This window comes from Scyliorhinus torazame, chromosome 1, assembly GCF_047496885.1.
Source record: "Scyliorhinus torazame isolate Kashiwa2021f chromosome 1, sScyTor2.1, whole genome shotgun sequence".
Lineage (NCBI taxonomy): Eukaryota > Metazoa > Chordata > Chondrichthyes > Carcharhiniformes > Scyliorhinidae > Scyliorhinus > Scyliorhinus torazame.
In genome coordinates, this window is record NC_092707.1 from 108,426,711 (window position 1) to 108,451,611 (window position 24,901).

At 51.8% G+C, this 24,901-nt stretch overlaps 1 protein-coding gene and 1 pseudogene across 1 annotated transcript in view; both read right to left on the bottom strand.

Moving 5' to 3' along the window:
- Window positions 1-24,901, bottom strand: part of upb1 (ureidopropionase, beta) — a 286,897-nt gene that overhangs the window by 148,336 nt on the left and 113,660 nt on the right. The gene's annotated exons all lie outside the window — the stretch shown is intronic.
- On the bottom strand, window positions 13,963-14,557 carry LOC140429060 (T-complex protein 1 subunit alpha pseudogene; annotated as a pseudogene).

The following is a 24,901-nucleotide window of genomic DNA, read 5'->3' on the forward strand; positions in this document are numbered from 1 at the left end:
TGGACAGAGAACGACCCTTCCCAGATGGCAAGGGCAGTCAGATTTTACTGGAAGGAGGGTGTAGGCCAAGAAGGAGGCTCAGTTACAAAGGTTAAGACTGAGTATGTAATGAAAAAGGATGATCTGCGACCCCAACAAGCGGCAGAAATGGTAGTTTACCAGCAGGAGCCCCAATATAGTGACTTTGGGTGGGTGGATCAGCGAAGAGGAGGATGAGACAACAGTGCTATATTTCTATCACCCCCCAGTGGTGGACGTTAGACGTTGAACAGTCACTGCATCACGTTACCCTGGCCTATGACAGAACTGGACGAAACAGGGAGTTGGAGGACAAATACCGGCCATTACTTGAGACCGAATGGCCAGTCAAGGTTACAGCCACAGTCACGGGAAAAGAAGGTACAGCCGATTTTGTTACAATATCACCACATTTATGGCCACAGTCAGCTTCGGTAAGCCCTCATATTACACGTCAGGTCCATGACCAGTACCATGCCAGGGATATGGGGCGAATGGTCAGCATCTTACCGCAGCTCGTCAGAATAGGTATGAGATATACCTTTTGAACAATCCACGTCTGACATTTAAATACTGTACCACTATCAATCCAGCCTGTTTTCTTAGTGGTCCCCCTGTCCATGAAGACGCACCTGGCCACGACTGTTTAGCCTTGATTCAGGAAACTACCACAATAAGGGGCGATTTGAGTGACATTTCGTCAGAACAACCTGACATGATTATGTGTGGTCAAATATCCCACCGGGGTTTAGTTAATGACCTACTGCAGGCCCTCCTTATGCCCGCGCAGATTTCCGTTATTAAATGCGCTGCCCACACGAATGGTACAACCCCAGTTGACGTTGGTAATGAACGAGCAGATCGTGCAGCGCGCACAGCCGCACAAATTCAGCAAGTGATGGTGCCTAAAATGTTAAGTCAGACTAAACGATCTACTATGAATATGTCTGCTTCTGACAAGCCAATGCCAACCATCCAAGACGTCATAAGGTTACAGGAGGACGCTCCTGAGAGTGATAAACAAATGTGTAAACGGTTAGGTTGTACATATGATTCTGTTTCCTCTTTATGGACCACGCCTGCACATCAGACTTGTATGTCTGATGTGCTGGCTTTATGGGTCATTGAATGTGTACACTTTGCAACTCATTGTGGGGCTCGAGGGACTAGTGATTTGTTGCTGGACACTTGGTGGCACCCTAAAATGCAGGGGTTGGCCCAAAGTATCAGTAATCGGTGTTTGATTTGTCAGCAATATAACACCGGAAAAGGTATCCCTTGTGGGAAGGGGCAAACCCCGTTGCCCAGTGGTCCCTTTGAGACGCTCCAAATGGATTACATTGAGTTGGAAAGGTGTCAATGTTACAAATATGTTTTGGTCATTGTGGATGTGTTCAGCAGATGGGTCGAGGCGTATCCGACTATCTATAGTAAAGCTGCTACTGTGGTTAAAGTCTTGATGAGGGAAATCATTCCCCGGTACGGTATACCAGCTCAGTTAAGTTCTGATAATGGGCCTCATTTTATTGGACAAATTAACAAGGAGTTTTGCTCCCAGTTGGGCATACGCCAGCAGTTACACTGTGATTACAGACCGCAGGCGGCCGGGTTGGTTGAGAGACACAATCAGACCCTCAAAACTAAATTGGCTAAATTAAGAGCAGACACGGGACTGACATGGCTTAAGTTGCTCCCCGTTGCCCTCTTCCAGCTGCGGGTTACACCTGCGGGACCAGCCCGGCTCTCTCCCGCCGAGATTCTTTATGGCAGGCCTCTTAGAACTCCTTGGAGCCTGCAGGTTCCCAGGCGGGTTCAGTTTCATCAGATGACTGAAGAAATGACCGCCTATGTTCTAGCCCTTACGCAAGTGCTCAAGGAACTCCATGGCCAAGTCCGCGCGGCTCACCAGCCATTGCCCCAGTACCTAGCTCACTTTCAGTCCAGCCCGGTAGTTATGTCATGGTCAAAAATTGGACTAGGAAGGGGTCGGAGCCGCGATGGGACGGGCCCTTCCAAGTTCTCCTTACCACCCCCACAGCAGTTAAAGTGGAGGGGCGAAGTGCTTGGTTCCACCTACATCACTGTAAATTGAGTCCATCTCCACTACTGTAAAAGGTCGGATACTAACCTGCCTCCCTTCTCCAGTGCTATTTTACAGGTGTGGAGCATGATGGAGTGGCTACGCATCGTCTGTCTGATATTTGGCCTCACTTCGCTTGGCGTGTTATTGGCGATGGACATGGAAAAGGGGAATATTATGTATCTGTGTAGCCCCAACCAATCTACAAGGATACATCACCTCTGCAAAGGTGATGTTCTTCGCTGCCCCCATATACGAGGACATGGTATCGACTCATGGAAGGTCATCAAAGTTAAGGAGAATGCAGGAGTCATGAAGCAGCTGCACCGGTCCCGGCGATGGGAAGGGAACATTATATGGACATTGCCTTGTTTTTGGAATACATGTAAATTTGATTTTGGATGTGTTAAGAGTGGTACAATAAAGGTAAAATCAGGCTGTCAGAAGAGTGTAGGAAGAGACCATGAGAAAGAGAAAGGGACTAGAGAGAGGACGGGGCGTATGAGAAGGGAAGTACAGCTAGAACGTAGGTTACCGGGAGATACACTTAAGTTAGTTAAAGGCCAAACTGAGGAAAACCCGGGTAGTAAACCTTGGGAGCCCTCGGGGCAATAACCAAGGAGTTGTCTCAGCTACGGTTGTTTGCAATGCAGAACCGGTATGCTCTTGACTATCTTCTGGCCCGTGAGGGTGGGGTATGCGCCATAGTACAGGGCAAGTGTATCATGGGTGTTCAGGACTTGACCGCTAACATTACTAAATTTATGGATCGCATACGGGATCACTTGGACGGGATGCAGGATCCTGACTCTTGGGGTAACTGGGGATTTGGAGGATGGAAGGACTGGTTGATAAATATGGCCATGTATCTAGTGGTAGCTAGCGGCTGCATCTTTGTGGGCCTGGCCATCCTTAAATGTGTGATGGGTAGAATGCGGGGTGCACTAGATCAGATCACCGCCCCAATCACCGGAAAAAAAAATTTAACTGTTAAAATCCATGAGGGTGAGGCAGATGAAGGGGGGCTAAGACAGGAATTGGAAATGCAGCGACAGATCTTTTTAGATGAGGAACCGTAGCTATGGATTGGATAGTTCGGTTATCATGGAATGATAAAAGGAGGGAATGACGAATGTGATATAAAATAGTTACTTTAGAGATACTAGTTAATGTAATGTAGAAATAAGCCACTTTGATTCTGGCAGTTAGGGACAAAGGGGTTTGAGACCGCATGGAAAAAGCAGGAAGAGGTGTGTCTATGAGAGTGATGCTGCATTGATAGGGGCCAGAGAAAGGGATTGGAAGTGAGCCAATCAGAATAGATCGAACCGGTCAGGAGGGACATAGGCTGACCTATGTCCGTCGAGTATGTGAAACTTGATACCATTTGAATTGATTTGCAGAGATCCCTTTGTTTCTTTGTTCATTCGCTTTCTGGGATATAGGAAACTGGATGTCTCTTATATTTCTATGAAATGAATCAAGCTTGCAAGCTAAATAAATAACTTCTTTTTACGTGCAAATCCATCTCAACTTTTATTGAGGCCAGACTGACAGAGAAAGAAATTTGGGGATCAACACTCGGATCCTCCGATACCCCAAATATTGCCAATTCTGGACTCGGAGTCACCCTCCCTTTCAGGACCTCTGACATGATTCCTGCCAGAATCCCCTCAACATCGGACACGCCCAAAACATATGTACATGATTCGCCAGGCTTTCCCCACAGCGTCCGCACCTATCCTCCACTTCCTCAGAAAACCTAATCATCTGGGCCACAGTCATATGATCCCTATGGACCACCTTAAACTGGATCAGACTAAGCCTGGCACATGACAAGAATGAATTAACTCTCCTCACGGCCTTTTCCCATAGTCCGACTTCCAACTTGCCCAAATAGTTTTAACCTCTACAAACTGGTTTTAACATATTTACCTCCTCTCAGGAAGTCAGCAGTGATTCAGGGGTTTGGGAATCAATTCCCACTCTTGCGGCCTTGGGCCTAAACCATGAGCTGACACTCTGAGGCAGATCTGAGGGGGTGCTGCACTGTCGTCGGGTGTGTGTCCTGGATAAGGGCAGCACGGTAGCATAGTGGATAGCACAATTGCTTCACAGCTCCAGGGTCCCAGGTTCGATTCCCAGCTTGGGTCACTGTCTGTGCGGAGTCTGCACATCCTTCCCGTGTGTGCATGGGTTTCCTCCGGGTGCTCTGGTTTCCTCCCACAGTCCAAAGATGTGCAGGTTAGGTGGATTGGCCGTGATAAATTGCCCTTAGTGTCCAAAATTGCCCTTAGTGTTGGGTGGGGTTACTGGGTTGTGGGGAAAGGGTGGAGGTGTTGACCTTGGGTAGGGTGCTCTTTCCAAGAGCCGGTGCAGACTCGATGGGCCGAATGGCCTCCTTCTGCACTGTAATTTCTATGATAAGAAGCAAAGCCTCGCTTATCCCCTCAGGCAGGTGTAAAAAATCCGACAACTCTGTTCCAAAGGTTTTCTCCCTGGTGACCTGGCCAATATTTATTCCTAATCCACTGCCACTAAAACAGATTATCTGTTCATTATCACTTGGTTGTTTGTGGGATCTTGCTGTGCTCTGGTTGGCAGCTGCATTTTCTACCTTGACTACACTTTGAAAGTAAATCCTTGGCCGTAAAATATTCATGAAGGGTCAGTGGTTTCTGAGGAGGGAGTAACAAGGACAAAGTGAACAGTTGAGGGGGTGACGGAGGGTGTGATTGGGTAAGTGGTCACACAGTTGGAGACAGAGGGAAGCGAAGAGCAGTGACAGACCAGCCCACCCCCAACAGCCGGCAGACACCTCCCCCTCGCCTCAGTGACAGACCATCCCCCTCGCCTCAGTGACAGACCTCCGCTGCGTCAGCGACAGTCACGCCCCTGTCTTAGCGACAGTCACCCTTGTCTTACCGACACTCCCCTTCCCCTGCACGACCTCAGCAACACGCCGCCCCACCTTGCACCGTCTCAGTGACAGATGCCCCACTCCGCCGACAGTGACAGACTCTTTCCCACTCCCATCCCCACCTCAGCGACAGAACGCCCCGTTGCTTCAGCTGGCAGCGACAAACCGCCCCCCCCGCCTGCCTCAGCGACAGTCACCCCCTCCGCCTCAGCAATAGTCACCCCACCCTGCCTCGACGACCGTCACCCCACCCTGCCTCGGCGACCGTCACCCCACCCTGCCTCGGCGACAGTCACCCCACCCTGCCTCGGCGACTGTCACCCCACCCTGCCTCGACGACCGTCACCCCACCCTGCCTCGGCGACAGTCACCCCACCCTGCCTCGGCGACCGTCACCCCACCCTGCCTCGGCGACAGTCACCCCACCCTGCCACGGTGACAGTCACCCCACCCCGCAACGGCGACAGTCTCCCCACCCTGCCTATGCGAGTCACCCCACCCTGCCTCGGCGACAGTCACCCCACCCTGCCTCTGCGACAGTCACCCACCCTGCCTCGGCGACCGTCACCCCACCCTGCCTCGGCGACCGTCACCCCACCCCGGCGACAGTCACCCCACCCTGCCTCAGCGACAGTCACCCCACCCTGCCTCAGCGACAGTCACCCCACCCTGCCTCTGCGACAGTCACCCACCCTGCCTCGGCGACAGTCACCCCACCCTGCCTCAGTGACAGTCACCCCACCCTGCCTCGGCGACCGTCACCCCACCCCGGCGACAGTCACCCCACCCTGCCTCAGCGACAGTCACCCCACCCTGCCTCAGCGAGTCACCCCACCCTGCCTCAGCGACAGTCATCCCACCCAGCCTCTGCGACAGTCACCCCACCCTGCCTCAGCGACAGTCACCCCACCGTGCCTCAGCGGCAGTCACCCCATCCTGCCTCAGCGACAGTCACCCCACCCTGCCTCAGCGAGTCACCCCGCCCTGCCTCAGCGACAGTCACCCCACCCTGCCTCAGCGACAGCCACCCCACCCTGCCTCAGCGACAGCCACCCCACCCTGCCTCAGCGAGTCAGCCCACCCTGCCTCAGCGACAGTCAGTTACCACACCCTGCCTCAGCGAGTCAGCCCACCCTGCCTCAGCGACAGTCAGTTACCACACCCTGCCTCAGCGAGTCACCCCACCCTGCCTCAATGACAGTCACCCCACCCTGCCTCAGCGACAGTCACCCCACCCTGCCTCAGCGACAGTCACCCCACCCTGCCTCAGCGACAGTCACCCTACCCAGCCTGAACGAGTCACCCCACCCTGCCTCAGCGACAGTCACCCCACCCTGCCTCAGCGACAGTCACCCTACCCAGCCTGAACGAGTCACCCCACCCTGCCTCAGCGACAGTCACCCCACCCTGCCTCAGCGACAGTCACCTCACCCTACCTCAGCGACAGTCACCCCACCCTGCCTGAACGAGTCACCCCACTCTGCCTCAGCGACAGTCACCCCACCCTGCCTCAGCGACAGTCACCCCACCCTGCCTCAGCGACAGTCACCCCACCCTGCCTCAGCGACAGTTACCCTACCCTGCCTCAGCGACAGTCTGTCACCCCAGCCTGCCTCAGCGACAGTCACCCCACCCTGCCTCGGCGACAGTCACCCCACCCTGCCTCAGCGACAGTCACCCCACCCTGCCTCAGCGAGTCACCCCACCCTGCCTCGGCGACCGTCACCCCACCCTGCCTCAGCGAGTCACCCCGCCCTGCCTCAGCGACAGTCTGTCACCCCACCCTGCCTCAGCGACAGTCCCCCCACCCTGCCTCAGCGACAGTCACCCCATCCTGCCTCAGCGAGAGTCACCCCATCCTGCCTCAGCGAGAGTTACCCTACCCTGCCACAGCGACAGTCACCCCACCCTGCCTCGGCGACCGTCACCGCTCCCTGCCTCAGCGACAGTCTGTCACCCCACCCTGCCCCAGCAAGTCACCCCACCCTGCCACAGCGACAATCACCCCCTCCGCCTCAGCAGTAGTCACCCGACCCTGCCTCGGCGACAGTCACCCCACCCTGCCTCGGCGACAGTCACCCCACCCTGCCTCGGCGACCGACACCCCACCCTGCTTCGGCGACCGTCACCCCACCCTGCCTCGGCGACTGTCACCCCACCCTGCCTCGGCGACAGTCACCCCACCCTGCCTCGGCGACAGTCACCCCACCCTGCCTCGGCGACAGTCACCCCACCCTGCCTCGGCGACAGTCACCCCACCCTGCCTCGGCGACCGACACCCCACCCTGCTTCGGCGACCGTCACCCCACCCTGCCTCGGCGACTGTCACCCCACCCTGCCTCGGCGACAGTCACCCCACCCTGCCTCGGCGACAGTCACCCCACCCCGCCTCGGCGACAGTCACCCCACCCTGCCTCGGCGACAGTCACCCCACCCCGCCTCGGCGACAGTCACCCCTCCCTGCCTCGGCGACAGTCTCCCACCCTGCCTCGGCGACAGTCACCCCACCCCGCCTCGGCGACCGTCATCCCACCCCGCCTCGGCGACAGTCACCCCACCCTGCCTCGGCGACAGTCACCCAACCCTGCCTCGGCGACAGTCACCCCACCCTGCCTCGGCGACCGTCATCCCACCCCGCCTCGGCGACAGTCACCCCACCCTGCCTCGGCGACAGTCACCCCACCCTGCCTCGGCGACAGTCACCCCACACTGCCTCGGCGACAGTCACCCCATCCCGCCTTGGCGACAGTCACTCCACACTGCCTCGGCGACAGTCACCCCACCCTGCCTCGGCGACAGTCACCCCACCCTGCCTCGGCGACAATCACCCCACCCTGCCACAGCGACAGTCACCCCCTCCGCCTCAGCAATAGTCACCCCACCCTGCCTCGGCGACCGTCACCCCACCCTGCTTCGGCGACCGTCACCCCACCCTGCCTCGGCGACAGTCACCCCACCCTGCCACGGTGGCAGTCACCCCACCCCGCAACGGCGACAGTCTCCCCACCCTGCCTATGCGAGTCACCCCACCCTGCCTCGGCGACAGTCACCCCACCCTGCCTCAGCGACAGTCACCCCACCCTGCCTCAGCGAGTCACCCCACCCTGCCTCAGCGACAGTCATCCCACCCAGCCTCTGCGACAGTCACCCCACCCCACCCCGGCGACAGTCACCGCACCGTGCCTCAGCGGCAGTCACCCCATCCTGCCTCAGCGACAGTCACCCCACCCTGCCTCAGCGAGTCACCCCACCCTGCCTCAGCGACAGTCACCCCACCCTGCCTCAGCGACAGTCACCCCACCCTGTCTCAGCGACAGTCACCCCACCCTGTCTCAGCGACAGTCACCCCACCCTGCCTCAGCGAGTCACCCCACCCTGCCTCAGCGACAGTCACCCCACCCTGCCTCAGCGACAGTCACCCCACCCTGTCTCAGCGAGTCACCCCACCCTGCCTCAGCGAGTCAGCCCACCCTGCCTCAGCGACAGTCAGTTACCACACCCTGCCTCAGCGAGTCACCACACCCTGCCTCAATGACAGTCACCCCACCCTGCCTCAGCGACAGTCACCCCACCCTGCCTCGGCGACAGTCACCCAACCCTGCCTCGGCGACCGTCATCCCACCCCGCCTCGGCGACAGTCACCCCACCCCGCAACGGCGACAGTCTCCCCACCCTGCCTCGGCGACAGTCACCCCACCCTGCCTCGGCGACAGTCACCCCACCCTGCCTCGGCGACAGTCACCCCACACTGCCTCGGCGACAGTCACCCCATCCCGCCTTGGCGACAGTCACTCCACACTGCCTCGGCGACAGTCACCCCACCCTGCCTCGGCGACAATCACCCCACCCTGCCTCGGCGACAGTCACCCCACCCTGCCACAGCGACAGTCACCCCCTCCGCCTCAGCAATAGTCACCCCACCCTGCCTCGGCGACCGTCACCCCACCCTGCTTCGGCGACCGTCACCCCACCCTGCCTCGGCGACAGTCACCCCACCCTGCCACGGTGACAGTCACCCCACCCCGCAACGGCGACAGTCTCCCCACCCTGCCTATGCGAGTCACCCCACCCTGCCTCGGCGACAGTCACCCTACCCTGCCTCGGCGACAGTCACCCCACCCTGCCTCTGCGACAGTCACCCACCCTGCCTCGGCGACCGTCACCCCACCCTGCCTCAGCGACAGTCACCCCACCCTGCCTCGGCGACCGTCACCCCACTCCGGCGACAGTCACCCCATCCTGCCTCTGCGACAGTCACCCCACCCCACCCCGGCGACAGTCACCCCATCCTGCCTCAGCGACAGTCACCCCACCCTGCCTCAGCGAGTCAGCCCACCCTGCCTCAGCGACAGTCAGTTACCACACCCTGCCTCAGCGAGTCACCCCACCCTGCCTCAATGACAGTCACCCCACCCTGCCTCAGCGACAGTCACCCCACCCTGCCTCAGCGACAGTCACCCCACCCTGCCTCAGCGACAGTCACCCCACCCTGCCTCAGCGACAGTCACCCCATCCTGCCTCAATGACAGTCACCCCATCCTGCCTCAGCGACAGTCACCCTACCCAGCCTGAACGAGTCACCCCACCCTGCCTCAGCGACAGTCACCCCACCCTGCCTCAGCGACAGTCACCTCACCCTACCTCAGCGACAGTCACCCCACCCTGCCTGAACGAGTCACCCCACTCTGCCTCAGCGACAGTCACCCCACCCTGCCTCAGCGACAGTCACCCCACCCTGCCTCAGCGACAGTCACCCCACCCTGCCTCAGCGACAGTCACCTCACCCTGCCTCAGCGACAGTCACCCCACCCTGCCTCAGCGACAGTCAGTCACCCCACCCTGCCTCAGTGACAGTCACCCCAACCTGCCTCAGCGACAGTCACCCCACCCTGCCTCAGCCAAAGTCACCCCTCCCCTGCCTCAGCGACAGTCACCCTTCCCTGCCTCAGTCACCCTTCCCTGCGTCAGTCACCCTTCCCTGCCTGCTCCTCCCCACATCACCTCAGCGACAGATCCACCTCGCCACTGCCAGCCGTGACAGACCCACTCTCGCCTAGTAGGCATTGACAGTCCCCACCCCTCCGCCTCAGCTGGCAGCACAGAACAACCCCACCCCCAAGCCGGTAGTGACAAACCCCTAGCCACCACCGACAGTGATAGACCCCAGCCCGCCACAGCGACAATCTCCCCCCTCGGCAGGCAGCGACAGACCACCCCACCCTACCACAGTTGGTAGCGAAAGTCTCCTCCCCCACCCACCCCCATCCAGCTCGGATAGCACCCCCGGTAAAGTGTTCAAATGAGGCTTCTCATTCTCTCATCAGCCACTTTGAAGGAGATAACAGCTTTAAAGAAATAACGTAAAACCATTTTCCAATCAAAGCTAAACTTGAGCGATAATATTCTGAAGCACCAAAGATTAAAGAATGCAATAAAACACAAAGGGACAAAGTGTCCATTGCAGCGGTGAACATTTCCCACGTGGAGCACCTGCAGCAGTGAATGAATCCAATCATTAGCAATTCACTGCACAGATCAGAGGCAATCATTAAAAGGCCTAGCTTGTATGCTACGTGAAAACCTGCTCGTCCCACTGCAGATGCCTGGCAGTCCAAGCAGAGATTTATTCACTTTCCTGCCTCTCAATAATACATGGCCTTGCACTTTGAATGATATCAGCACCCCAGAAAACATGAGGGAACTGACAGGCTGGAGGGGAACGATTTATGACTTTGGAATAAATGCCCACAGATTTAGCAGCTTTGTGATAGTTTATCCTACAGTTTACTTAAATTCCTTTCACATCTATCGATTGCACTCCGCAGGGTAAAAAAGGTCATACCATCTAACGGATCATTGCATTCTTCCTGAGCGGGATTTTAGCAACGTGGTCTGTGTCGAAGTGGCAGGACCATCAGCGACTTGGGAATCTGTCGCAACTTACAGTATTTATATTTTGCCTTCAGGTTCGCTGACCAAGCAGGAAGGGGAGCCTCCATTCTGCAAAGGGCCACCCTCTTCAACCCAGCAAATGTGCGCAAGTGATAGAGGAGGTCAAGCAGCAGTGCCGTCCTTTATGACTATTTTAACCTGGAAGCTCCACAAGGCTCTGTCACTAAACGGTATACAACTTTAAGGAATTCAAAGGTAAGAAAGAAAGGAAAGGCAAATGGGAAAAAGGGAGGATATTGAATGGAAGGCGGGAAAGAAGAAAGGTTGGATGAGGGTGGCGGGGAAAAGAGGAAGAAGGAAGTTGATGTTCCGGCCCTTCCTGTTCCCACAAGCAACAATAAGACATCATTTAAAAATAATGTTGGGTGAGTGATAAATAGTAGCCAGGACACTGGAGAGACCGCCTGCTTTACATCAAAAGAGTGCTGTGTGCCTACACCACTTTGAGACAGAGGGCATGATTAAATGGCCTTGTTGCGCCCGACTTGGTGACACGACGAGGTCGTTGAATCTTGTGCGAGGCCTCTTGCGAGAATCACGGTGCTAGAGATGTCTCGCCATATTCAACCGAACTTCATACGACATCACAATCTGGATCTCGTCCTCGTGGGGCGCATTCTCCTGCGCCTGGGAACTACCCCCCCAGTGAGGCCTCAACCAGGCACCGTTTAGCACTGGTCTACACAAATGTGGACCAGGCATAACAGAACTGGTGAGGTTTTCCCAGGCCATTGGAGACCCCTGGGTGGTTGGGGACAGGGCAGGGTGACCCCGGCTCTCCCTCTGGCACCTGGACATTACCAGTCTGGAATCTTGGCACTGCCACAATGGCACTGCCAAGGTTCCTGAGTGGCACTATCTGGCTGGCAGGGGCACTGTCAGGGTGCCTGGGTGGGAGTACCAGGGTGTCCTGTGCCAGGATGGCACTGCCAAGGGTCTGGGCCGGAGGGGGGCCATGCACATGAAAGGCGGGGGGAGCGAAGGGCAGGTATGAAGAGGCCTCAAAGGTTTGAGGGTTTAAGAATGGGATTCTTGAAGGGGGTGGCTCGAACAGTGGGGTGGGGAGGCCCGGCAAGGAGGGGGCCTCAGCAGCCCCATAGAGGGGTGTCCTCACTTAGGGAAAGGTGTTTCCAGTGGAAACAAGCCCAGCCTGTCTAATCTTTCCTCATAAGACAACCCACTCATTCCACGTATCAATCTAATAAACCTCCTCTGAACCATCTTCAAGCATTTATGTTCTTAAATAAGACCAAAACAGTACAGGGGCTGGTTTAGCACAGTGGGCTAAACAGCTGGCTTGTAATGCAGAATAATGCCAGCAGCACGGTTCAATTCCCGTACCGGCCTCCCCGAACAGGCGCCGGAATGTGGCGACTAAGGGCTTTTCACAGTAACTTCATTGAAACCTACTTGTGACAATAAGCGATTATTATGATTATTTGTGATGTGGTCTCACCAATGCCCTGTAAAACAAGCATAACATAATAATAATATAATAATCGCTTATTGTCACAAGTAGGCTTCAATGACGTTACTGTGAAAAGCTCCTAGTCGCCACATTCCGGCGCCTGTTCGGGTAAGCCGGAATGGGAATTGAACCCACGCTGCTGGCCTTGTTCTGCATTACAGGCCAGCTGTTTAGCCCACTATGCTAAAACATCCTTACTTTAACGTTCAATTTCTCTTGTAATCAAGGATAGCATTCCATTAGCCTTCTTAATTACTTGCTGTACCTGCACACTACCTCTTTGTGACTCATGCACAAGAAAGCCCAAGCTTCTCTGTACCTCAGCATTCTGCATCATTTCCCATATTTATCAAAGAATTCCTACAGTTCAGAAGGAGGGATTTAGACCGAAGTGGTTTCCTGCTGACATATTGCAAAATTGGAAGGCCTGACGGGATGCCAGTGGGCAGCTGTTTTAATGAGAATTCATGAGATGCAAATGAAGTTCAGCAGGAAGACCAACCCGCCATCAACCCAGCATTGGGAGAATTGCAACATGATTTTACATGGATAGGCTTCTGACCTATTGGCTTCTGTTAGATTCTCTGCTCCCCCCTGCCACCAATCCTGCTGTGGGGTGGGCGAATTCTGCCCCAAGGCTCAGTACCTCTTCTGGCCATTTCAGCGCTGCACCTGGATCAGCTAGAGAGCGGTTGCCAATCAGATCGGCAGACAAATCCCAGGCGGGACATCAGTCCAAGCTCAGACAGAGGTCCCACCTACTGCCAATCAACACTGACTGGAGTGTGAAACAGCAGCCGACTTTCCAGATGATGGACGCCAAACACTCGCCATCCTGAAAATTCAGGTCTCGTTTCCCACTCCCAACTTTCCTTTCTTCATCCCCACTCTGCTCTCGGCTGCCTCTCCTCCCACTAACTGTGGGTTTGGTAACCACTCATGCCATTCTGAATGAAGTGGAACTGCTTCTAAAAAAAACAAGGGGAACAAACCATAATTTTTTTGCAATGGATCTTAAATTGCCATTCCTGAAGTGGACCACAGCTTTCATGTCCCAAATCTTCCACCTTGGTCAGAAGAACATAGACACACAATATGAAATAGGGGGTGAAATTCTTAAGGGGGTGCAGGAACAGAGGGACCTGGGTGTATATGTGGATAGATCATTGCAGGTGGAAGGACAGGTGGAGCGAGCAGATAATAAATTATCGAGTAGTCTGGCCTTTATTAATAGGGGCAGAGTGTACAAGAGCAAGGAGGTTATGCTGAATTTATGCAAGACATTAGTTGGACCTCAGCTGAAGTACTTCTTTTGTTCTGGGCACCGCACCATAAGAAGGATGTGAATGCATCGGAGAAAGTGCAGAAGAGGTTGACAAGAATGGGTCGAGGAATGGGAAACTTTAGTTATGAGGATAATTCGGAGAGATTGGGATTGTTCTCCTTGGAGAGAAGAAGGCCAAGAGGAAATTTGATGGAGATATTCAAAATCATTATGGGGCTAACAGAGCAGATCGGGAGAAGTTATTCATGTGCCTTTTACAAATTTATAGCCTTGATTGGATAGCGAGCTTGTGAATTTTACTGCACGAGCAGCAGCTACCACCTTGTTGGCAAAGAGGTCTGCATGAACTCAAATTATTTTTGATGACATATAAGTTTTAGCAGCATTGACAAGACACTCTCTGCCTAGTTCCTCCCTATTAATAGTCACATTCTCTTGGATGTATCGAACGGCCTCCTTGCAGGCAAGAGGATAACCCCCAATGATTGAAGTTGGATGAATTTTATGTTTCACCAATTCATCCGCACCCTTAAGTAGTTCAGCAGCAATAATAACAATTGATGTTGTACCATCCCTGACTTCCTTGTCCTGAAGATCAGCTGATTCACATAACACCTTGGCAGTTGGATTCTCCACTTCAAGAAGCTTTAGAATTGTGGCTCCATCATTAGTGACTGTGACATCACCAATATCATCCACCACCATTTTATCCAGGTCAATTGGTCCCAAGGAGTTTTTCACAATGTTGGTGATGGACGCTGCTGCCATCATATTCCGAGTGCGAATCGAATCTCCAGATGTTCTCTGCCCAAGTACATTTAACAGACCTTCCATCGTCACATCCTTTGCTGCTTCTTTTGCAGCAGTAATGTTATTGAAAACTTTGGTTTAAAATACATACAGGCAGTATGTCTACTTAAACTGTAATTAAGGTGGCGTAAAAGGCAAGATAACAAATGATTTTAGCCATTTACTTGTTTACGGAGAGATGGTTAATGGGATATTATTTTGATTGCTGGAGATTCCCTGGAGCGTAGATAATTTACGAGGGATTGTATTTAGTCCTAGCTAAGCAGGTGATGAGACATCTTATTGGGATACAGATGATGTAATTCATGGGAGGAGTCAGGTCTGTCCGTCTGTAGTTTGCAGTTTTTCCAAATGCTGTTAGGTTGAGCAGAAGGGCCTGATAAGACAGAAGTGTACTGGATCTGATCTTGAAAGGCTCTCTCTAAAAGTCTCGACACAGAAGACCGCAAGTAAACCTGTTATATTAACTTTATTTATAAGTGGCATTTGAACTGTATCAGGGTTGCTTTTTTTGGAATATATAAAGTGACAGGTGTAGGGCAACAGTAAAATTTATTTAAGAACTGTTTAACTGTTAATTGTAAAACTATTTCTTTGTTAATTCTGTGTTTAAATTAAAGTTTGTTTTAACATAAAAGAGTCCTATTGGTCAATCATCACTCCTGGGGTGAAGTACACTTTCCTCACAGATTGGGGTTCTGCCATTTCAAATGTTGGGGTCCGGTTCAGTGTACGAATATTATGGAGATTATTTTTGAATGTTTGTTAATTTATAGTGTAATTATAGAGCTTTACAAAATTATGAGTAGCATGAGCAGAGTTGATAGTCAGAAAGGGGGAAAGTTTAGAGGAGATGTGAGAGGCAAGTTGTTTTTACACAAGAAGGTGGTGAGTGCTTGGAATACGCTGCCGGGATAGGTGGTGGAAGTGGATATGATAGCGGCATTTAAAGGACATCTTGACGAACACATAAATAGGATGAGAATAGAGGGATACGGTCCATGGACTATGGGGTCCATAGTTTGTCCTGTCCTCCGTATCGGATTCCTCCCATCACAAGGCTTGAGAGGCCACATCACCTACCATGAGGCAACCGAAGGTGCAATTCCGCAGTCAAGGCCAGTACTCAGGAGCAGCTACAGACCTGTGGAATACCTACCAAGTGGACGAAGGTGAATGCGGACCACAGTGCCAGATCTATGGACGGATCAGGGTGGTCAGGGTCACCAGGACTGGTGGAGAGAACGTCACCCAGGGCAGCCAATAAGGTCACCATGGGCAAGGATCTTGCACGTCGCCCAACCCGAGGAAGACAATATGATGCAGCTCAACTGCATCATGGCCCTGAAGGCGGCTCCGATCCGGGTCGAATTACAGGTGAATGGATACCTCTTGGGATGCAGATGAACACAGGAGCTGCATCACCATCATTAAAAAATATATATATTTTTATTACAGCATTTATATAAACATTAAACATGAACCATCACAAGTGTAAGAACAAACAGAAATCTCATTAAAAAAAAAATAACTACCCGCATGCCCCGACCTCCCTGCTGTCCCCTTCCTCCCGTCCCCACACATACACCACCCCCCGCCGCCAACCTCAATTTTCCTTGAAAAAGTCGATGAACGGCCTCCATCTCCATCAACTGACCCTCTGAAGACAAATTTGATTTTCTCCAACCTTAGGAACTCTGCCAGGTTGCTCACCCACACCCCTAGTTTCGAGTCCCTCCACTCCAGCAAATCCATCTCCGGGCTACCAGGAAGGCAAAGGCCAAAACGACGGCCACTCTCGCCCCCCAAATATCACCCCTTCTGGACTCGGGGCCACCTTCACCTTCAGCACCTCAGACATTACGTCTGCGACACCCTGCCAGATTCCTTCAGTGTCGGATATGCTCAAAACATGTGAACATGGATCTTGGGTCTCCCCGCGCACTGCCCACACCTGTCCTCTTCACCCTCAAAGAACCTACTCATCCTGGTCACTGTCATATGCACCCTGTGAACTACCTTAAATTGGACGAAGGTGCATTCACCCTCCTCAGAGCCCCCTCCCACAACCCAGCCTCCCCCCCCCCCCCCCCCCCCCCCCGCAAGCACCTCCTCCCATTTCCTCTTGACTTCCCCTATCGGGTCTCCCTCTCAGTCCATTAACTCATTGTAAATCTCAGCACCTTGCCCTCCCCCACACCCTCCTTCGACACCACCTTGTCCTGTAGTCCTGGGTACGACAGATCGGGAAAAGTCGTTACCTGCTTCTTCAGATCTATGATTACTGCAAATCGGTGCCCATACTGGGGCACCGTCCAACATCAAATGTGGCTGCCACTGTCCCCACACCCGCAGGGCTGCCACCACAACCAGGCTTGTGGAGTACTTGGCTGGCGAGAACAGCAGAGGCTTTCTTTTTATCCATTCAAGGGGCGTGGATGTCGCAGGCTGGGCCAGCATTTTCTGCCCATCTCTAATTGTCCTTGAATTTAGTGGCAATTTTAAGAGTCGACCACATTGCTGTGGGTCTGGAGACACATTAGGTCAGACCAGGTAAAGATGACATATTTCCTTCCCTAAAGGACATTAGTGAACCAGATGGATGTTTACAACAATGGTTTCATAATCACCATTAGAGTTTTGATTCCAGATGTTTATTGAATTCATATTTCACCATCTACCATGGTGGGATTCGAACCCAGCACATAATCCTAGGTCCCTGGATTACTAGTCGAGTGACAATATCATAACGCCACCTTCTTCTCAACCGACTTCTGATCTGTGGATCCATCCACCAGCACCAGTAGTGGAGTTTAACTTCCCTCGACCACCTCTACACCTTTTTCAATGAAAACATTCGCCCAACAAACGGGGAAAAGGACCAAAAAAATAGCCTCAAGCGGGAGCCGTCAAATGTGCGACCACTCACTCCATGGCCACCACCGGAAGTGTGCCGTTACCATAGTTGATCAACAGATCTTTCCCTGGCTTCGTACAGGGATCTTAGCACTAACCCTGTGAGACAGCAAGGTCAGATTGGCAATCTACACAGGCGAACCGCTGAGCATCATGGGGACCACCATGACTCCGGTGACACATGGGCAGAAAACAGTCAGGCTATCCTTAGTTGTGGTGCAGGGACCGCGACCAAATCTGCTGGAGCGACTGGTCACGTGCCTTCCATTTCGATTGCAGCAGATTTCCCAGAATGGCACTGGAAACTTGTATGAAGTCCTGGGAAAATATGCTGAAGTATTCCAGGAGGGCCTAGGCAGAATAAAGAGGGACATGGTTCAAATCTAGTAGACCCAGACACTCAACCCATATATTTTAGGGCACGACCTGTTCTTTATGCCTTACTCGCCAAGGTTGATGCTGAGCTGCAGCGCCTAGACACCGCACCTGTAATGAAGCCAGACAAGTCTGTCAGACTCTTGTGGAGATTACAAACACACGGTGAACTTCCTGCCTAGACCGTTACCCAATGCCTAGGGTAGAAGACTTGTATGCAAAACTGGCTAGAGGATGTTCCTTTACAAAGCTCGATATGAACCCATGCCAATTTGCAGATGAAACTGGACTCCGCATCTCAGAAATAGACAATTATAAACACCCACAAAGGGTTATTTGAGCACACTCTCCTCCCGTTCGGGGTTTTGCCAGCTCCTACGAGAGTAATGGAAGGCATTCTTCAAGGACTGCCAAAAGTAGAAATATACTTGGATCATCAAGTTTAAACTAATGCAGCAGGGGCATGGGAACCTGGATTGTAGTTTTAGGGTAAGGGAGAATGAGAGTATAGAGGTCAGGAGCTCAGATTTGACGTCGGAGGAGGGGGCCAGTGTTCAGGTAGGTGGTTTGAAGTGTGTCTACTTCAATGCCAGGAGTATACGAAATAAGGTAGGGGAACTGGCAGCATGGGTTGGTACCTGGGACTTCGATGTTGTGGCCATTTCGGAGACGTGGATAGAGCAGGGACAGGAATGGATGTTGCAGGTTCCGGGGTTTAGGTGTTTTAGTAAGCTCAGGGAAGGAGGCAAAAGAGGGGGAGGTGTGGCGCTGCTAGTCAAGAGCAGTATTACGGTGGCGGAGAGGATGCTAGATGGGGACTCTTCTTCCGAGGTAGTATGGGCTGAGGTTAGAAACAGGAAAGGAGAGGTCACCCTGTTGGGAGTTTTCTATAGGCCTCCAAATAGTTCTAGGGATGTAGAGGAAAGGATGGCGAAGATGATCCTGGATATGAGCGAAAGTAACAGGGTAGTTATTATGGGAGACTTTAACTTTCCAAATATTGACTGGAAAAGATATAGTTCGAGTACATTAGATGGGTCGTTTTTTGTTCAGTGTGTGCAGGAGGGTTTCCTGACACAGTTTATTGACAGGCCAACAAGAGGTGAGGCTACATTGGATTTGGTTTTGGGTAATGAACCAGGCCAGGTGTTGGATTTGGAGGTAGGTGAGCACTTTGGGGACAGTGACCACAATTCGGTGACGTTTACGTTAAGGATGGAAAGGGATAAGTATACACCGCAGGGCAAGAGTTATAGCTGGGGGAAGGGAAATTATGATGCCATTAGACGTGACTTGGGGGGGATAAGGTGGAGAAGTAGGCTGCAAGTTTTGGACACACTGGATAAGTGGAGCTTGTTCAAGGATCAGCTATTGCGTGTTCTTGATAAGTATGTACCGGTCAGGCAGGGAGGAAGGTGCCGAGCGAGGGAACCGTGGTTTACCAAAGAAGTGGAATCTCTTGTTAAGAGGAAGAAGGAGGCCTATGTGAAGATGAGGTGTGAAGTTTCAGTTGGGGCGATGGATAGTTACAAGGTAGCGAGGAAGGATCTAAAGAGAGAGCTAAGACGAGCAAGGAGGGGACATGAGAAGTATTTGGCAGGAAGGATCAAGGAAAACCCAAAAGCTTTCTATAGGTATGTCAGGAATAAGCGAATGACTAGGGACAGAGTAGGACCAGTCAAGGACAGGGATGGGAAGTTGTGTGTAGAGTCTGAAGAGATAGGCGAGATACTAAATGAATATTTTTCGTCAGTATTCACTCAGGAAAAAGATAATGTTGTTGAGGAGAATGCTGAGCTCCAGGTAAATAGATTAGATGGCATTGAGGTAAGTAGGGAAGAGGTGTTGGCAATTCTGGACAGGCTGAAAATAGATAAGTCCCCGGGACCTGATGGGATTTATCCTAGGATTCTCTGGGAGGCCAGGGAAGAGATTGCTGGACCATTGGCTTTGATTTTTATGTCATCATTGGATACAGGAATAGTGCCAGAGGACTGGAGGATAGCAAATGTGGTCCCTTTGTTCAAAAAGGGGAGCAGAGACAACCCCGGCAACTATAGACCGGTGAGCCTCACGTCTGTAGTGGGTAAAGTCTTGGAGGGCATTATAAGAGACAAGATTTATAATCATCTAGATAGGAATAATATGATCAGGGATAGTCAGCATGGCTTTGTGAAGGGTAGGTCATGCCTCACAAACCTTATCGAGTTCTTTGAGAAGGTGACTGAACAGGTAGACGAGGGTAGAGCAGTTGATGTGGTGTATATGGATTTCAGCAAAGCGTTTGATAAGGTTCCCCACGGTAGGCTATTGCAGAAAATACGGAGGCTGGGGATTGAGGGTGATTTAGAGATGTGGATCAGAAATTGGCTAGCTGAAAGAAGACAGAGGGTGGTGGTTGATGGGAAATGTTCAGAATGGAGTTCTGTCACAAGTGGAGTACCACAAGGATCTGTTCTGGGGCCGTTGCTGTTTGTCATTTTTATCAATGACCTAGAGGAAGGCGCAGAAGGGTGGGTGAGTAAATTTGCAGACGATACTAAAGTCGGTGGTGTTGTCGATAGTGAGGAAGGAAGTAGCAGGTTACAGAGGGATATAGATAAGCTGCAGTGCTGGGCTGAGAGGTGGCAAATGGAGTTTAATGTAGAGAAGTGTGAGGTGATTCACTTTGGAAGGAAAAACAGGAATGTGGAATATTTGGCTAATGGAAAAGTTCTTGAAAGTGTGGATGAGCAGAGGGATCTAGGTGTCCATGTACATAGATCCCTGAAAGTTGCCACCCAGGTTGATAGGGTGGTGAAGAAGGCCTATGGAGTGTTGGCCTTTATTGGTAGAGGGATTGAGTTCCGGAGTCAGGAGGTCATGTTGCAGCTGTACAGAACTCTGGTACGGCCGCATTTGGAGTATTGCGTACAGTTCTGGTCACCGCATTATAGGAAGGATGTGGAGGCTTTGGAACGGGTGCAGAGGAGATTTACCAGGATGTTGCCTGGTATGGAGGGAAAATCTTATGAGGAAAGGCTGATGGACTTGAGGTTGTTTTCGTTAGAGAGAAGAAGGTTAAGAGGAGACTTAATAGAGGCATACAAAATGATCAGAGGGTTAGATAGGGTGGACAGTGAGAGCCTTCTCCCGCGGATGGAAATGGCTAGCACGAGGGGACATAGCCTTAAACTGAGGGGTAATAGATATAGGACAGAGGTCAGGGGTAGGTTCTTTACGCAAAGAGTAGTGAGGCCGTGGAATGCCCTACCTGCTACAGTAGTGAACTCGCCAACATTAAGGGCATTTAAAAGTTTATTGGATAAACATATGGATGATAATGGTATAGTGTAGGTTAGATGGCTTTTGTTTCGGTGCAACATCGTGGGCCGAAGGGCCTGTACTGCGCTGTATTGTTCTATGTTCTATGTTCTATCACAGGCACCACTGACAAGGAGCACATGGAAATTAGGGGAAGTATGCAGGCAGCTCTCCCAAGTGGGTGCCTGGCTGAAGAGGGGCAAATGCATGTTCAGCGCAAAGGAGGTAACGTACTTGGGGTACAGGGTACACAGAGATGGCCTGCCCTATGGAGTAGAAAGTTCAGGCCAATAAAAGGGTCCCCAACTTCGGTCATTCTTGGGACGAGTGAATTATTATGGAAAGTTCATCTCAAACTTGGCCACTCTGTTGCCGCCCCTTCACATACTACTTAAAAAGAACCAACAAGTGGGTTTTGGGTGCCTCACAAGAAGAAGCTTTCGCCGGGATGAAGAGGCACCTGTCATCCTCGCAGCTCCTCACCCATTATGACCCAGCTCGACCTCTAGTCCTGACTTGCGATGCCTCTCCCTATGACTTTGGGGCGGTGCGGTCCCACAGACGGGACAATGTCGTGGAGTGCTCTATTGCTTTTGCATCAAGAACTCTGGCAGACGTGGAATGATCTGATTAGTAAAGTTTGCAGACGACACAAAGGTTGGTGGAATTGTGGATAGCGATGAGGACTGTCTGAGGATACAGCAGGATTTAGATTGTCTGGAGACTTGGGCGGAGAGATGGCAGAAGGAGTTTAATCCGGACAAATGTGAGGTAATGCATTTTGGAAGGGCTAATGCAGGTAGGGAATATACAGTGAATGGTAGAACCCTCAAGAGTATTGAAAGTCAAAGAGATCTAGGAGTACAGATCCACAGGTCATTGAAAGGGGCAACACAGGTGGAGAAGGTAGTCAAGAAGGCATACGGCATGCTTGCCTTCATTGGCCGGGGCATTGAGTATAAGAATTGGCAAGTCATGTTGCAGCTGTATAGAACTTTAGTTAGGCCACACTTGGAGTATAGTGTTCAATTCTGGTCGCCACACTACCAGAAGGATGTGGAGGCTTTAGAGAGGGTGCAGAAGAGATTTACCAGAATGTTGCCTGGTATGGAGGGCATAAGCTATGAGGAGCGATTGAATAAACTTGGTTTGTTCTCACTGGAACGAAGGAGGTTGAGGGGCGACCTGATAGAGGTATACAAAATTATGAGGGGCATAGACAGAGTGGATAGTCAGAGGCTTTTCCCCAGGGTAGAGGGGTCAATTACTAGGTGGCATAGGTTTAAGGTGAGAGGGGCAAGGTTTAGAGTAGATGTACGAGGCAAGTTTTTTACGCAGAGGGTAGTGGGTGCCTGGAACTCGCTACCGGAGGAGGTAGTGGAAGCAGGGACGATAGGGACATTTAAGGGGCATCTTGACAAATATATGAATAGGATGGGAATAGAAGGATACGGACCCAGGAAGTGTAGAAGATTGTAGTTGAGTCGGGCAGTATGGTCGGCACGGGCTTGGAGGGCCGAAGGGCCTGTTCCTGTGCTGTACATTTCTTTGTTCTTTGTTCTTTTGAATGCTTCTATGCCCAAATAAAAAAAGGCCTGCAAGTGATATTTGGGATCAAGAAGTTTCAGCAGTACGTTTATGGGCAACACTTCTTCATGGTGACCAATTACAAGCCTCTACTGGGTCTCTAAGGAGAACAAGAGGAATCCCCCCATATTCACTGGCCCAGGTGCATTGGGCACTCTTACTCGGAGTATAGGAGTACTCATTCCAGGTACATAGATAGCCCACGCAGATGCCCTTAATCGTCTTCCACTGCCCATGAGTCCGCCGTCCCCACCAGTGGCGGATGAAGTTGGGGCTACCCTGAATTTTATGGATACTCTGTCAACAACGGTTATTCTGGTTCGTGGTTCGAGCATGGACCGAGATCAACACTGGATAAAAGCAAATTACTGCGGATGCTGGAATCAGAAACCAAAGAGAAAATGCTGGAAAATCTCAGCAGGTCTGGCAGCATCTGTGGGGAGAGAAAAGAGCTAACGTTTCGAGTCCAGATGACATCCAGGATTTAGATGTTTCAGGCGGGATAGAGGGGGATGCAAAAGAGGAGGCGGAGTTGCGCTACTTGTTCGGGAGAATATCACAGCTATACTGCGAGAGGACACCTCAGAGGGCAGTGAGGCTATATGGGTAGAGATCAGGAATAAGAAGGGTGCAGTCACAATGTTGGGGGTATACTACAGGCCTCCCAACAGCCAGCGGGAGATAGAGGAGCAGATAGGTAGACAGATTTTGGAAAAGAGTAAAAACAACAGGGTTGTGGTGATGGGAGACTTCAACTTCCCCAATATTGACTGGGACTCACTTAGTGCCAGGGGCTTAGACGGGGCGGAGTTTGTAAGGAGCATCCAGGAGGGCTTCTTAAAACAATATGTAAACAGTCCAACTAGGGAAGGGGCGGTACTGGACCTGGTATTGGGGAATGAGCCCGGCCAGGTGGTAGATGTTTCAGTAGGGGAGCATTTCGGTAACAGTGACCACAATTCAGTAAGTTTTAAAGTACTGGTGGACAAGGATAAGAGTGGTCCGAGGATGAATGTGCTAAATTGGGGGAAGGCTAATTATAACAATATTAGGCGGGAACTGAAGAACATAGATTGGGGGCGGATGTTTGAGGGCAAATCAACATCTGACATGTGGGAGGCTTTCAAGTGTCAGTTGAAAGGAATACAGGACAGGCATGTTCCTGTGAGGAAGAAAGATAAATACGGCAATTTTCGGGAACCTTGGATGACGAGTGATATTGTAGGCCTCGTCAAAAAGAAAAAGGAGGCATTTGTCAGGGCTAAAAGGCTGGGAACAGACGAAGCCTGTGTGGCATATAAGGAAAGTAGGAAGGAACTTAAGCAAGGAGTCAGGAGGGCTAGAAGGGGTCATGAAAAGTCATTGGCAAATAGGGTTAAGGAAAATCCCAAGGCTTTTTACACGTACATAAAAAGCAAGAGGGTAGCCAGGGAAAGGGTTGGCCCACTGAAGGATAGGCAAGGGAATCTATGTGTGGAGCCAGAGGAAATGGGCGAGGTACTAAATGAATACTTTGCATCAGTATTCACCAAAGAGAAGGAATTGGTAGATGTTGAGTCTGGAGAAGGGGGTGTAGATAGCCTGGGTCACATTGTGATCCAAAAAGACGAGGTGTTGGGTGTCTTAAAAAATATTAAGGTAGATAAGTCCCCAGGGCCTGATGGGATCTACCCCAGAATACTGAAGGAGGCTGGAGAGGAAATTGCTGAGGCCTTGACAGAAATCTTTGGATCCTCGCTGTCTTCAGGGGATGTCCCGGAGGACTGGAGAATAGCCAATGTTGTTCCTCTGTTTAAGAAGGGTAGCAAGGATAATCCCGGGAACTACAGGCCGGTGAGCCTTACTTCAGTGGTAGGGAAATTACTGGAGAGAATTCTTCGAGACAGGATCTACTCCCATTTGGAAGCAAATGGACGTATTAGTGAGAGGCAGCACGGTTTTGTGAAGGGGAGGTCGTGTCTCACTAACTTGATAGAGTTTTTCGAGGAGGTCACTAAGATGATTGATGCAGGTAGGGCAGTAGATGTTGTCTATATGGACTTCAGTAAGGCCTTTGACAAGGTCCCTCATGGTAGACTAGTACAAAAGGTGAAGTCACACGGGATCAGGGGTGAACTGGCAAGGTGGATACAGAACTGGCTAGGCCATAGAAGGCAGAGGGTAGCAATGGAGGGATGCTTTTCTAAT